The 14,380-nt window shown below is 46.8% G+C and overlaps 1 protein-coding gene and 1 long non-coding RNA gene across 5 annotated transcripts in view; one reads left to right on the forward strand and one right to left on the reverse strand.

Annotated features, from left to right (window-relative positions):
- The window catches only part of Chd9 (chromodomain helicase DNA binding protein 9), a 223,711-nt gene that overhangs the window by 164,445 nt on the left and 44,886 nt on the right, over window positions 1–14,380 (reverse strand). For 2 of the 4 annotated variants that reach the window (XM_087596600.1, XM_087596612.1), the window contains exon 1: window positions 13,470–13,697. The exons of the other annotated variants lie outside the window; for them this stretch is intronic. The gene's annotated coding sequence lies outside the window, so the exon portion shown is untranslated. Of the gene's footprint in view, window positions 1–13,469; window positions 13,698–14,380 lie in introns of those variants that run through there. 4 annotated transcript variants of the gene reach the window in all.
- On the forward strand, window positions 8,905–13,473 carry LOC147999350 (uncharacterized). The gene is made up of 3 exons (XR_015643957.1): window positions 8,905–9,461; window positions 10,608–10,796; window positions 12,403–13,473. It is a non-coding gene; the product is annotated as an uncharacterized LOC147999350 (long non-coding RNA).

The raw sequence follows: 14,380 nt of genomic DNA on the forward strand, positions 1-14,380 counted from the left end.
TTTTATCAAGTCATGCAGCTCACCCAGGCTCTGTTGCTGGTGAGTTTGTTTTCTTCTGTTGATAGTGGGTTCTGTTTGCTTTGACAGGGTTTTGCAGTTTCCTAAGCTGGCCCCAAACTCCTGGATTTAAGCCTTTTAAGTAACAGGTACTCTAGGTACATCACCATAAACAGCTAGAAAAACTTCTCAGTAGCAGATACGATTTGATTATATTATTTATATAGAATATAATGTTAGGGGCAAGAACATATCTGTTCACCAATTCTTTTTAAAAAAGTCCAAAAAAAAAAAAAAAAAAAAAAAAGGAAAGGAACAAAAGGCGGGAGCGTGGTGGTGGCGGCTTGCCTTTAATCCCAGCATGGAGAGCGGGGCAGGCAGAGACAGGCAGATCTCTGTGAGTTGACAGCAGCCTTGTCTACATAGTTCTAGGACAGCCAGGGCTACATAGTGAGACCCTCTCAATAAACAAACAAACAAACAAACAAACACATAAAAAAAGAGATCTAAAAAAAATCTAGTAAACTAATGTATCAGAATCTTCCTATAATGCTCTGTGTGTGCGTTTGTGTGCACTTGCTTCTGTTTGTGCATGGGTATATATGTACATGGTGTGTGCAGTATAGGCACATGTGTGCATGGATGCCTGTATGTCTGGGTGCACATCCTGGCTTTGCCCTTGCTCTACCATTCAACTGCACCCTGAGCCCGATCTATAATGTTTGAGAACGACATGTTTATTTGTAGCTGGGGACAAACCCAGCGACAACCGGGAGCAGGGAAACAGCATTAGACAAACGGAGAAAAGCTGCTAACACCTTACAGTGGGGCTGAGCAGCGAATGCAGATCCTCAAACTTTAGGAAAACACACTCCTCAGATTTTATTTTTAAACGTCTGGCAGAAGTCCAAGGTTTAAAACAGGAAAAGCCAAAACCCAAAGAGAAAAACAGAACAAAAGCTCAGCTGTCCAAAAGCCTTGGGGTCCCTCCACCATTCCCCAGCTCTGGAGGACACCTCTGAAGCTAGGCTGGACTTCGAAGGACATATATCGGAAACCCTGGAGTCCATCCCACTCTGCAGAAGAGGGAATTAGAGCTCTGGGCGGCAGGGCTTACCCACAGTGGTACATCTTCCCCAGTCTGCCAAGATGATTCAGATACTGCTATTCTCCAAAATAGCCGGGACTGAGCAGATGACACAGAACCTTGGCAGTGGGACTACTCCCCGGTCCACCCTGGTTCTCCAGCTACCAGCCTTCTGTCGAACTTCTGTCTTTTGCCCCACTCTTCTTGTCTTGTGAGATAGGGGCTCTCTATGTAGCTCAGGCTGGCCTTAAGCTCAAGGTTCTCTTGCCTCTGCTTCTCAGGAGCTGCTATAAGAAGCATAAACTGTAGGTTTTTGCCTATCTTTTTTAATTACAGCCCTCGTTATGCAAAACGTATTTGTTCGTGTCGAAGATTATTAATTCACTTGCACTCCTGAATCGCCGACATTTGGAATTCAAAATGCTTTACTTAACAATTTGGACTCCTGAAATTTTAGAGATTCAGTAATGTGAAGCTCTTACCCTGTACTCGTTACCATCTCGGAGCCAAGCAGAAGTATACATTCTACAACTGTCGCAGCCCACGTGTCCCTACTGTGATACATTTGCCTGTGTCCGGTTTTACCTGCTCCCTATGAACATTTATGCTTGTCACCATGGTCTAAAGCTTATGGCCATAGAAGTTTCTCAGAAGTGAATTTTTTAAGGAACAAAGAGAAGCCAAGGATGCAGAGGGAACCGCTCAATCTCCAAGACAGAGATGTTGAAATAAATACTGCTGTTTTCCTGTACAGTCGAGAAGGAAACTTCACGTTGGTTACACATGCCTGTAGCTCCAACACATGGAAAATGGAAGCTGAAGGGTTACTGTAAATTTAAAGGCGAGCCAGATGTGATGGCACACATCTGGTAATCCCAGCACTCAGGGGGCAAAGGCAGGCAGATCTCTGTGAGCTTCAAGCCAGCCTGGTGTACAGAGTGAGTTCCAGGACAGCCAGAGCTGTATAGTGAGATCCCGACTTGAACACCCTCTCCCCTGAAAAGCAAACAAACAACAAACAAAACCAGGAAAGCAAAGCAAATAGGCCAGCCTGGGCTACATAGTGAGTTCCAGGCCAGCATAGATATTTATTTTTGTTTTATACGTATGGGTGCTTCGCTTGCATGTATGTCTGTGCACCATCATGTACATGCGGGGCTCGTAGAGACCAGAAGAAACTGATAGATCCTTTGGGATTAAAAAAAAAAATCGCATAAGGCTAACCATTATGTGGGTGCAGGGAATTGAACTCAGGCCCTCTGGAAGAACAGACAGTGATTTGAACTACTAAGCCAGCTCTTAAAAAACAACTCAAACAACGATAATAACAAAAGCAAACAAAAAGGAAGGAAAAGAAGAAGGCAAGTTTCAGGCTTCCCACCTTGTTGGCTTTTCTGAGACTGCGACCATAAGCTAGTCGCTAGTCAGATTTAGGGCTTGGAAGTGCTCTCCGCACGCACGTCCCTAGATAACAGCACAGTTCCTAACAGGCCCAACTCCTCCTCACTCTTTGGAGGTGCACCATTAAAGCATGCAGCAGAGAGGTGGGGCTTTGCCCAGGGCTGCACCCTTCCCTGGCTTGTGCAAGCTGCTCGTTTGATCTCTCCTGAAACCGAACCACCCGGCAGCCTGTTTCCTGCACCCCAGCACGCCATTCTCAGTGCTGTGGAGAAGAGGCTGGATTCCAGCGTTGTCTTTTTATTATTGCTGTTTCTGATCTCTCTCCCTCCTCTGGAACAGAAGCTCCAGGGCATAAACATTTCTATTTGTTCATTGCCATGTTACAGGACCCAGATTCACAGTGCGTACTCAGTAAATGTTTATTAAACAAATGAACTTGTCCTACCCAAGCCCAGGTAACAAACCGACTATTATTTCAAAAAAGTTTCAGTAGGGTTTCTGAATGGTGGTGGTGAGTACATGTTTACCGAATTTTATGTATGTATGTATGTATGTATGTATGTATGCATGCATGTATGTATTTGGGGGGTATGGGTGAGCATATCCTTTTATTATGGCGTAAGTAGTGGTCACAGGGTAACTTTCAAGAACTGGTTCTTCTCTCGTCATCACAGTTGGATGGAACATGGGTTGTGAGGCTTGGTGGCAAGCACCTTTACCTGCTGAACCATCTCATAGGCCCCTACAGACCTCTTCCTGCTTCTTAATTATGGGACAGGATCTCAGTAAATTGCACAGCCTGGTCTGGACTGTGCTCTATCCCAGTCAGGCTTCCAAATCCTGTTTCAGCCTTCCAAATAGCTGGGAGCCCAGACCTATCTCACTAGGTCCAGCTGTGCACATATCTTTTGCAATACATTTATTTACACAGCTCTAAGCAAGGGAGATGACTCGGTGGTCAAGACAGCTGACTGTTCTTTGGCAGGGCCTGGGTTCAATTCTCAACACCCACATAGCAGTTCATAGTTGTCTACAACTCTAGTTCCAAAGGATCTAAGACTCTCACACAGACATACATGCAGGCGAAACACCAATACCCATAAAAGAATTTTTAAAAATGTTGAAAAGTCTTACAGCTGGGCAGTGGTTGCTCATGCCTTTAATCCCAGCACTTGGGAGTCAGGAGTAGGCAAGATCCATGAGTTTGAGGCTAGCCTGGTCTACAGAGTGAGTTCCAGGACAGCCAGGGTTACACAGAGAAACCCTGTCTTTAAAAAAAAAGGGGGGGGAGGAAAGAAGAAGGAGAAGGAGGAGGAAGAGGGGGAGGAGGAGGAGGAAGAGGAGGAGGAGGAAGAGGAGGAAGAGGAGGAGGAGGAGGAGGAGGAGGAGGAGGAGAAGCACCACCACTACCATCACCAAAGTTGCAGTTAGTTTGTAGAACCAACAATGGGCTCCAACTGAGGACTCCTTGGCTTATGATGGCAGAATCAAAACAAAGAACCAATTTCTCAGGGATCAGCACCCTGAGAATTGTCCTTCTTCTCTTTACAAGTCTAGATAAGTTGTGAGATAATCTAGGATGCTGAATGTGATCATTTCCTCCCTCCCTCCCTCCCTCCCTCCCTCCCTCCCTCCCTCCCTCCCTCCCTCCCTCCCTCCCTCCCTTCCTCCCTCCTTCCCTTCCTTCCCCAAATACTACTATGCTAGATCTCTAGATCTGGGAGGTGGAAGTAGAGGTGAAGGGTGATACACAGAGCTGTTACACACACACACACACACACACACACACACACACACACACACACACACACACACAGTAGCCTGCATTTTCGTCAGGATCATCTTTACCTAGACTGTGCACCTCTCCTTCCTTTCCCCTGAGCAAACACGGATGGATGGCTTTACAGTGAGATCCTGTCTCGAAACCCGAGATGTAATTTGTGGAAGGTGCAAAGGATGTCCCTAAATGTTTTCTAGCACCACCCGGCCAACCCTTGGGCAGTGGCTGTTCCCCACGCCCCTCAGTTCTGCCTTTGACTCCACTTGAACTCTTCAGAGTCATCCTCGCTTCATTCCCCAAGAACAGAAGCTCACAAGGCCAGAAGCTCTGGTTCTAGTGTCCTAGCCCAGCAGGGCACTACGCTCAGCTAGGTAAAAGTGACTGAAGAATCCCGGGGCCAGTAGCGATGAACGTGTGACAGCCATGGACAGTAAGGAATGGTAAGATCGCTTCCACACAAAGAAAACTTGACATTCAGATCTGCTGAAGTTCTGCTAAGTCCAGAGACAGACATTGCTAGTTGAAACTTAAAACCCAGAGCCTAACATCATAGGAGATGACTTTCTTTGAAATAGTCACACTTGTGAAATGCACTGCTTTGCTGCTGCTGCTGCTGCTGCTGCTGCTGCTGCTGCTGCTGCTGCTGCTGCTGCTGCTGCTGTTAGGGCTCAAACTGAGGCCCAGTGCTGACTAAGCAGGTCCCTCTTTCACACATAGCAGGCATTGAACTAGTCCCTTTGGACATAGCCTTTCGGCAACGCCTCAAGCCTACTCTCTTTTAAAAGTTGTAAACTAAGCCAGTTGCAGTGGACCATGCCTGGAATCCTAGCACTTTCGAGGCTAATGTAGGAGGATTGAAAGTTTGAGGTGAGCTTGGGATACACAACAGGTTCTCGGCCAGTTTGGCCTATGAGATCTTAAAGATAGATAGATAGATAGATAGATAGATAGATAGATAGATAGGTGGGGTTGGGTGGGTGGATAGATGGATGGATGGATGGATGGATGGATGGGTGGGTGGATGGATGGATGGATGGATGGGTGGGTGGATGGATGGATAGACAGACAGACATACATACATACAGACAGACAGATAGACAGACAGACGGGTGGGTGGTTGGTTGGGTGGGTGGGTGGATGGATGGATGAAAAAAGTAGCCTGGCATGGTGATGCACTAAGGAGGCAGAAGCAGACAGATTTCTTGAGTTTGAGGCCAATCTGGTATACATATTGAGTTCTGGGACAGCCAAGACCACAGAGACTCTGTCTCAAAACAAAAAAACACCCAATAAAAATAAACTAATAAAATAAAACGTTAGTAAAACATAACCAAAGTTGTGAGCTACCCCCACTGAGTCACATTCACACAAGACTTCATAAGAGTGTAGGTATCAGCACCCACGTAAAGGAGCAGCGGCAGGGGCAGGGGCAGGGGCAGGGGCAGGGGCAGGGGCAGGGGCAGGGGTGTGCACATTTGTAAGCCCAGTGCTATGGGATGGAGAGCACTGCATCCTGAGAGCCTGCTGAACAGATAGCAGCCACCCAAGACGAGAGCCTGAGGTTCAGTGAGAAACACTACCTCCAGGGGACAGACTGATAAAACAAGATACCAGATGTCCTCCTTTGTCCTCTACAAGAGCAGGCACACAGTACACATACACACACACGCACACACACACATACACACATACATACACACACATACACACACACATACACACACAGCCCCCCAACACACACACACACACACACACATACATACCTCCCGCACACATATACATACACACCCACACATGCATACCCCTCCCACACACACATACATACCCCCAAACACACATATATACCCCCCCACATACATAGTCCCACACACACAAATAAATAAATTAAATAAATAAATAAATACTTCTTTTCTCCCCTCCCTGCACCTTTTTTCTTCTTTTGTTTTTTTTTTTTTTGTGGGTTTTTTGTTTGTTTGTTTGTTTTGTTTGCTTGTTTTTTGCTTTTTTTGTTTTGTTTTTTTGTTTACACTGGGACTCAGTATATAGCCTTGGCTAGCCTCAAACTATCTGTGTAGACAAGGCTGGCCTTAAAGTCAGAGAGATCTGCCTGCCTCTGTCTCCTGCATTGTAGGGTTAAAGGTGTACTCAATGACACCTGGCTGTGTTTTCTCTTTTTCTTTCTTTTTTTTAATGTTTGTTTTAAATTTTAGCATTTGTGGGTGTGCCTGAGTGTGTGCATGTGCTCATGTAAGCAGAAACCTATGGGGGTCAGAAGAAAGGCCAGATTCCCTCCAACTGGAGACAGAGACCACTGTGAGCTGCCAGGTGGGTACTAACATCTGCACCCAGGTCCTCTGGATAAATAGCATGCGTTCTTAACTACGGAACCATCTCTCTAGACCCCATAGTCACACACAAACACACACACACACACACAACATAACAATAATAAAGAAAGAAAAAAGGATAATCTGATTTTGAGAGAAAGGCATAAGAAGGGTTGGAGGGAAGGTGAATGATATTTTAATTTAATTTAAAAAATGGAAACAACAACAAATGATTGTCTGCTTGTAGAATGTAGCACTAGATAACTGGGGTGGGCCTGGGAAGATATTTTCCTGTCATCTTTTAGAGTTTTAAAGCAAGCAAATATAACTCCTATTCAAAATAAATAAAAAATAATTTTTATTTTATTTATTTGTTTGTGGTATTTTGAGGCAGGGTCTTTCTACATAACCTTGGCTGTTCTGAAACACACTATGTAGACCAGGCTGGCCTTGAACTCATGGAGACCTGCTATGATTCTCCTATATGAGCCTCCCAAGTGCTATGATTATAGCCAAGAGCCACCATACCCTAACTGTGATCAGAAGTGTAAATAAAATCATGCAGATCAAACAGATCAGAACTTTCCAGTCCTATCTCCTTGTCTGCTGGATAATGTAAAGGGTCCCCTAGCCTCAGCTGTCTAATTGAAAATGTGGGGTTAACACTAGCTACAAGACGCTTTGAGAATTAAGACCAGCTAAACAAAGTGCCATGGACAGAGTGAACTCACAAGCTGGCTTTCCCTTCTCTGAGTCTTGGGTCATCCTGCTTTCATGAGGGACACTTCACTGCCTGTGCTTACACACCACTCTCTCTGTCTTGCCTGTTCTGTTCCTTCTTTCCCTTCAGGGTTGCTCATGCTGGACAAGTACACTGCCAAGTTACACCCTTATCCCTTAGGGCATCCTGGAGACAGTCTGTGTAGCCCGCACTGGCATCAGATTTGCAATGCCCCTGCCTCCGTTTCCAAGTGCTAGGATTACAGGCATGTGCCCCTGCTCAGTGTTCAATGGAACTGTTTTGATGTTACACATGGTAATGCACACCTATAACCCCAGCTCTCAGGAGGCTGAGTTAAGATGACCAAAGGTACAGGACCAAGGTAGGCTTAAGCAGTGAAATGGCGTTCAAACAACAGAACCTTCTTTATTAAGCCAGGTGTGCTGGCACTTGCCTTTATTCCAAGCACTGAGGGGGCAGAGACAAGCAGAGCTCTGTGAGTTTGAAGCCAGCCTGGTCTACAGAGCAAGTTCCAGGACAGCCAGGGATATACCCTGTCTCAAAAAACAAAATTAAAAATAAACTGTTTTGAAATGAAACTCTTGGCCCAGTGCAGTGGCACAGGCCTTTAACTCCGGACTCAGGATGTTCTCTGTGAATTAAAGGCTAGCCTGTTCTAAACATGGAATTCTAGGACAGCCAGGGCAACAAAGAGAGAATCTTTCTAAAAACAAAACAAAAATTTAATAATAATAGAAACAATGGCAATTGTTATCAACTTCATCAGAGACAGGGCACTCAAAAAAAAAAAAAAAAAAAAACAAACAAACAAAAAAAAAAAACGGAAACCCACACATGAACAGGTGGTTTTGGTACCTTCCCTCATGAAACTTAAGAAACAGGCCTAAAATCACCTACCCTTTATCCTACTTGCAGACAAACTAAGACTTAATAAATTAAATGAAGAGCTAGGGAGGCGGCTACTGTGGTTCTGCATTTGAATGGTATGTGGGAGGCTGGAAAAAAAGATGTAAAAACTGACAAGAGTGGTAGTTGGAATGCTGGCCCAAGGAAGGGCACTAGTGGGGGGTATGGCCTTGGAGGAGGTGTGGCCTTGTTGGAGGAGGTGCGGTCTTGTTAGAGGAGGTGTGGCCTTGTTGGAGGAGGTGCGGTCTTGTTAGAGGAGGTGTGGCCTTGTTGGAGGAGGTGCGGTCTTGTTAGAGGAGGTGTGGCCTTGTTGGAGGAGGTGAGGTCTTGTTGGAGAAGGTGTGCATTGTTGGAGGAGGTGTGCATTGTTGGAGGAGGTGCGGTCTTGGAGGAGGTGTGGTCTTGTTGGAGGAGGTGCGGTTTTGTTGGAGGAGGTGTGGCCTTTTTGGAGGAGGTGAGGTTTTGTTGGAGGAGGTGTGGCCTTGTTGAAGGAGGTGTGGCCTTGCTGGAGGAGGTGTGGCCTTGTTGGAGGAGGTGTGGTCTTGTTGGAGGAGGTGCGGTCTTGTTGGAGGAGGTGTGGTCTTGTTGGAGGAGGTGTGGTTTTGTTGAAGGAGGTGTGGTTTTGTTGGAGGAGGTGTGGTTTTGTTGAAGGAGGTGTGGCCTTGTTGGAGGAGGTGTGTCACTGTGGGGTGGGTTTGATGATCCTTCTCCTTACTGCCTATGAGACCTTCAGAGCATGATGTAAAACTCTCAGCTCCTCCAGCACCATGCCTTCCTGGACGATGCTTGCGCTTTCTACCTACCACGATGATAATGAATGGAACCTCAGAACCAGTAAGCCAGACCCAATTAAATGTTGTCCTTTACGAGAGCTGCCTTGGTCATGGTGTCTCTTCACAGCCATGGAAACCCAAACTAAGACAACAAAGCAGAAACTATGCACTGCAGCTGTGCAGACCAGCCGGGATGATTGACAGCTCCTGATTAGAAACAGCGCTTCTCCATTGTTCCGCAGCCAGTGTCAACCAGAGCCAGACCTTCTGGAAATTACAGAGCCCTCTGGTATCACAGCACACTCTGGAAGCCCACTGGCATTAGCCCAACAGTTCCATAGGTTCTTGAACCTCACCCTCTCCAAGCTTTCATTCTTTAGGATGTTGTCCTTGCCTGGCCTACGCGTGGATTCTTCTGCAAGTGTCACATTGGGAAGGCAGGATGGAGGTAATGAGAAAATATCGTGTCCCCTAAACCACAAGCATTGGTACTGCTGTGTAGGAATCTCCAAGGATGGGGTGTCTCGGTGAGGTGTGATGTATAGACGGTACTGGGGACCGGCTTCAGGGAAGGATGTAAAGAATTATATAGCGGGTAAGGATTATTGCTGATCTCGCTGACCCTTACCTATAATCCCAGGACCTAGAAAGATGAGGCAATTGGGTTTCACAGTGGTCACCAACAGCTAGACTTATACTGGCAAGATCCTATGTCCAAAACAAACACGCCAACTTGGGGATGTAGTTCAGTGACAGAACTGTTACTTACCTAATTAGCATGCACAAGGCCCTGCATTCCCCTGAAAAATTTCATTTTTATATCGGATTTACATAATTTTTATATTAAATTGTTTAAATTAAATTAAAATGTAGGCTATTTACTATTTATTCCTTTTGTGTAAATGGTAGGGTGGAGGTCAGAGGACTATTTTTGGGAGTCGTTTTCCTTCTCCTACCATCTGGGTCCCAGGGATCAAACTCAGGTCATTCATTGGCCTTGGCACCAAGCCACGATAGCTACCACACCGGCTGGTTTTTATGTCAACTTGACACAGCTATAGTCATTTGGGAAGAAGAAACCTCAGCTGAGAAAATGACCCTGACGATTGGCCTGTGGACAAGCGTGGGGGCCATTTTCTACGCTGGTGATTGATGTGGGAGGGTGCATTCCATCAGGGCCCAATGGTAACATCCCCGGGCTGCTCTCCTGGATGCTTGAAGGAAGTAGGCCGCATAAGCAACAAACAGGGCTCTTCCAGGACCCCTGCTTCAGCTCCTGCCTCAAGGTTCCTGCCTCAGGGAGCTGCCCTGACTACCTTCTCTGACCGGCTGTGATGTGCAAGAAAATAAGCCAGCCAGGCAGTGGTGGTGCACGCCTTTAATCCCAGCACTTGGGAAACAGAGGCGAGTGTATCTGTGAATGACAGCCAGGGCTGCACAGAAAAACCCTGTCTTGAAAAACAAACAAAAACAAACTAAACCCTTTCCTCCCTAGACTGCTTTTAGTTGTGGTGTTTTGTCATGGCACTAGAATCCTAGCTCTTTAGACATTCACTGAGCCATCTCACCAGCACAATAATTCTTTTTTTTTCAGAGCTGAGGACCTAACCCAGGGCCTTGCGCTTGCTCGGCAAGCGCTCTAGCACTGAGCTAAATCCCCAAGACGACGATGACGATAATCACCTGGGACCTTAGAAAGAAGACATACAGCTGAAGGGCCCTGGGCTTCTAGCATTGTGTCCTGATTGTTGCCTATTTTCCTCCCTTCATCCTTTCAATCCAGGTAACTAGCACCTATCACCTAGCATATACTGTGTTTGAGGCAGTGACTTCCTAAATTCACATCCACACTTAAAAACGGAAAGAGGCCTCAGTAGCTAAGAGTCCTTGCTGCTTTTGCCCTTTAAGTTCCAGGATGTACAGGGTGGCTCAAAACCATCTATAACTCCAGCTCCAGGGGCTCTCATACCCTCTTCTGATCCCCCAGACACCAAGCATGTATATGGTACATACCTCCCGTGAGTGTGTGTGTGTGTATGTGTGTATGCATATATATATATATACACATATAAATATTCATATATATCAGGCAAAATATTCAGATGCTAAAAGAAAAATGAATATATCTTTTTAAAAAAAGAAGCTGGGTGCTGGGGGTATAGCTTAGTGCTAAGAGTGCTGCCTTAGCATGTATGTTATAAACCAGGTATTGTGGTGCAACCCCCCATTTTCTGCTTGGAGAATTGGAGGTAGGGAGAACGGAAATGCAAGGTCACTCTCATTGTGAGTTCAAGCCCAGCCTGAGTTACACGGAACCTTGTCTAAAAGCAAATGAAACCTGCGTTTGGGCTAAGGGCGTTGCTTAGTATCGTGAGACCTGGGCTTTGAGCCTCAGGAGAAACAAACAAAAGCAAAATTTAAAAGTGTGCCTTATCTGCAGGCTTCTACCTAAACATAAGCATGTAGCCTTTCTTATATAAGGGAATAAAACAATGTATGACTAACTTGTGGAGCTGTCTACTTGATATGGTAGATGACCCTAAAGTCAGAGGTGACACTGTCTCTTGTTCCCTCCCTCAGCCCTTCCTGAGACAGTTTCGTGCAGCCCAGGCTAGCCTCTGATTCTCTAGAGAGCTGAGAATTACTGTGAGTGCCTGATTCCTCTGACTCCCATTCCCAGGTACTAGGGTTATAGGTGCAAGCCACCATTCCTGGATCTCAGCTCTTGATCTTTTATTATTTACTTATTTATTTTTGTTGGTTTAGGTGTTTGGGAATTTTGTCTACATGTATGTCTATGCCTCATGTGTGTACCTGGTGTCCCTGGGGCCTGAAGAGACTCCTTTGGAAATAAAGTAATATAAATGGTTACTAGACCCCAAATCTGGGTCGTCTGGAAAAGCAACCAATGCTTAACCTCTTAGCCATCTCTCTAGCCCTTCCTCATTTTGTTTGTTTGTTTGTTTATTTTGCTTTTCATTTTGAAAAAATGTCTCACTAAGTCGCCCAGGCTGGCTTTGAAGTTTTGATCACCCTGCCTTCCAATTACCTGAGATTCCCAACCAGTAGAGAACCAAGTGCTGGCTCAGGTAGGCATCATAATACATAATGAATGAACCTTACTCGAGTTATCGGATTTAATGTAGACGCTGTGATTTAGTGGAAGCAGTCTACTAAAATCCCCACTGGACTGACGGACTTAACTCTGTAAGGTCACGGTACTGCTGACTGTTAAAGGGAGGGTTTTAAGAATGCCTCTGAATTCAGAGCTCTTTCCAACTCAAAGGGGACTGTGATCTTTGGCTAGCAGTCACCTTTTTCAGGCACTATGCCCAGGGATGGGGCTGTAAGCTTGACTCTGACTCTTCTCTTATTCCCTTTTCCCACAGCACTCCCATCGCCCTCTCATTCAGAGGACACAAAGACTGCACAGGACTGCACAAAGAACCCATACACAAGATAAGTAGAGGCCATTCTGTGGGTAAGGTAGGGATGAGAACTTGCTCCCTGTGTGTGTTTTCCTAGGCTGACTGACCAGATGAATCATCAAGGTTTGTCCCGTTACTGGCATCTTAACTCACTTCTCCCCCTTTGGGTGGGCGATCATGTCGCCAGCCACAATGGTGTTTGTCCTGCACCACTTTACCTCCTCGCAGCAAAGCGTGGCCTTGAGTTGGCAGCACTGGGGGGAGGGGGGCGGGAAGTTGGAGAGGGGGTGGTGAGCCTGCAGCTCCCAGTGGCTAGCTGTTGGCTTTCCCAGCTGACTCAGCTTGCCACCACCCTCCTCAGCCACCCGCCTGCACACAGCCTTCAGCCTCTTAACTTTCCATTTCGAGGCCTCTCGCTGCTGGCTCCTGGGGAGGGAGCGCCCCTCCTGCTGCCCGGAGCGTCTGTCTGCAGCCGGGGCTGCCAGGGCACCGTGCCCGCTGCCTGGCGGGCCTTGTCTCAGGACAATTACGATCTACTGTCACGGAGTTCGGAATATAGGTCAAGGTGCTCTCGGAAGGGCCCAGGGGAGGATCACCTGACCCGGAGGTGTGGTGACTCAGCGGGAAGGATGGGGAGGGAGGGCCAGCAGGATAAAGAGTAGGTCAAGTTGCCAGTCTGGCTGATTGTCAGCAAAGGAGGAAGAAGCAGCTGGAGACCATAGGACAGATAAGATGACCTGTGGTGACCTATCCGAGGTGGCAACCAAATCCTCTCCAGAGCAGCTGTCAGCCCACGAGCAGCTAAAACTACCCGCCTCCCACTGTCTCTGCGGCTGTGAACACCTCATTAGCCACCTCCCTGCCAGAGTGAGAAACCAAATTAACATCCAGAATCAATCCAGACTCTATCCACCCAGACCTCAAGAGAAACCAAGACCACTGGCATATCACACAGAGGCAGCCGCCCCTAACAGAGGCAATCTGATTGTGCCCCCTCCGCCCCGATTCTGAATATAAAAACCACTAACCCATTTTATTGTAGACGTCCACCTGGCAGGAGCCTTCTTTCCGGGGAGAAGCAGCAGCTGCTTGCTCGGTCCCAGCCTCACTTCCTCTGGCTCCAGCTGCTGGTTCCTACCCGCCAAGCGGGGAGTTTCCTCATTCTTGGGGCTCTGGCTAGCTGAGCTGGCTACCCCTTTACCTCCCACCCCCAGCCGCTGCTCACCACCCTCTTCGGGTAGCGCTGCCGGGACTCCGGGGTTCCATGAGTCACAGGCAGGCTGGAGACAGACAGCAGGCTTCCTTTATTAAATCAGCCTCCTGCCCTGCACACCACAGAGGGAAGCTATAATTACTTGTTTGGCCCAGCTTTGAGAACTGAGCCACAGACTGTTTCACTGGGAGGGAAGTTACTGAGTCCTGCATCTATCTGGTGCGCCACCGCCCCCTCGGCAATAAGCACAACTGCCAGGGGTTAAGGACCTGTTACACAAATATCAGATGTTTTGTGTTTGTAATGGGTGCCTTGAGCCGGGACACCCAAGGCTCATCCAGCCAGCTCTCTGCAAGCTGCCAGGAGTTTTTTTGTTTAGAAAACAAAGGCGTTCTGCTTGCAGGCCGCCCACTGTCGCTTTATAAGAGATAAAGCAAAAGACGGTAGAGCATTGCTTTGGGTGTCAAAGTTATGACTGTTTGATCTTTTAGGAAAATCTCAAGCATCTCAGCCTCTTCACCAATCTAAAGGGATGTTTGAAATAGGAAAAACCTAGTTGACTACTTAAAAAAAAAAGCATAAAATTCAAATACTAGAGCAAACTTCATGAATTGTTTGGTTTCCCATTCATTTCATTCATTCATTCACTCTCGGATTTCAGTCACTCCGCAAACATTTTGGGGCAGCCTGTGTGACAGGCATCATAAATACATAGGGTTAGTAAGT

Source organism: Rattus norvegicus, chromosome 19, assembly GCF_021556685.1.
Source record: "Rattus norvegicus strain SHRSP/BbbUtx chromosome 19, alternate assembly SHRSP_T2T, whole genome shotgun sequence".
NCBI lineage: Eukaryota > Metazoa > Chordata > Mammalia > Rodentia > Muridae > Rattus > Rattus norvegicus.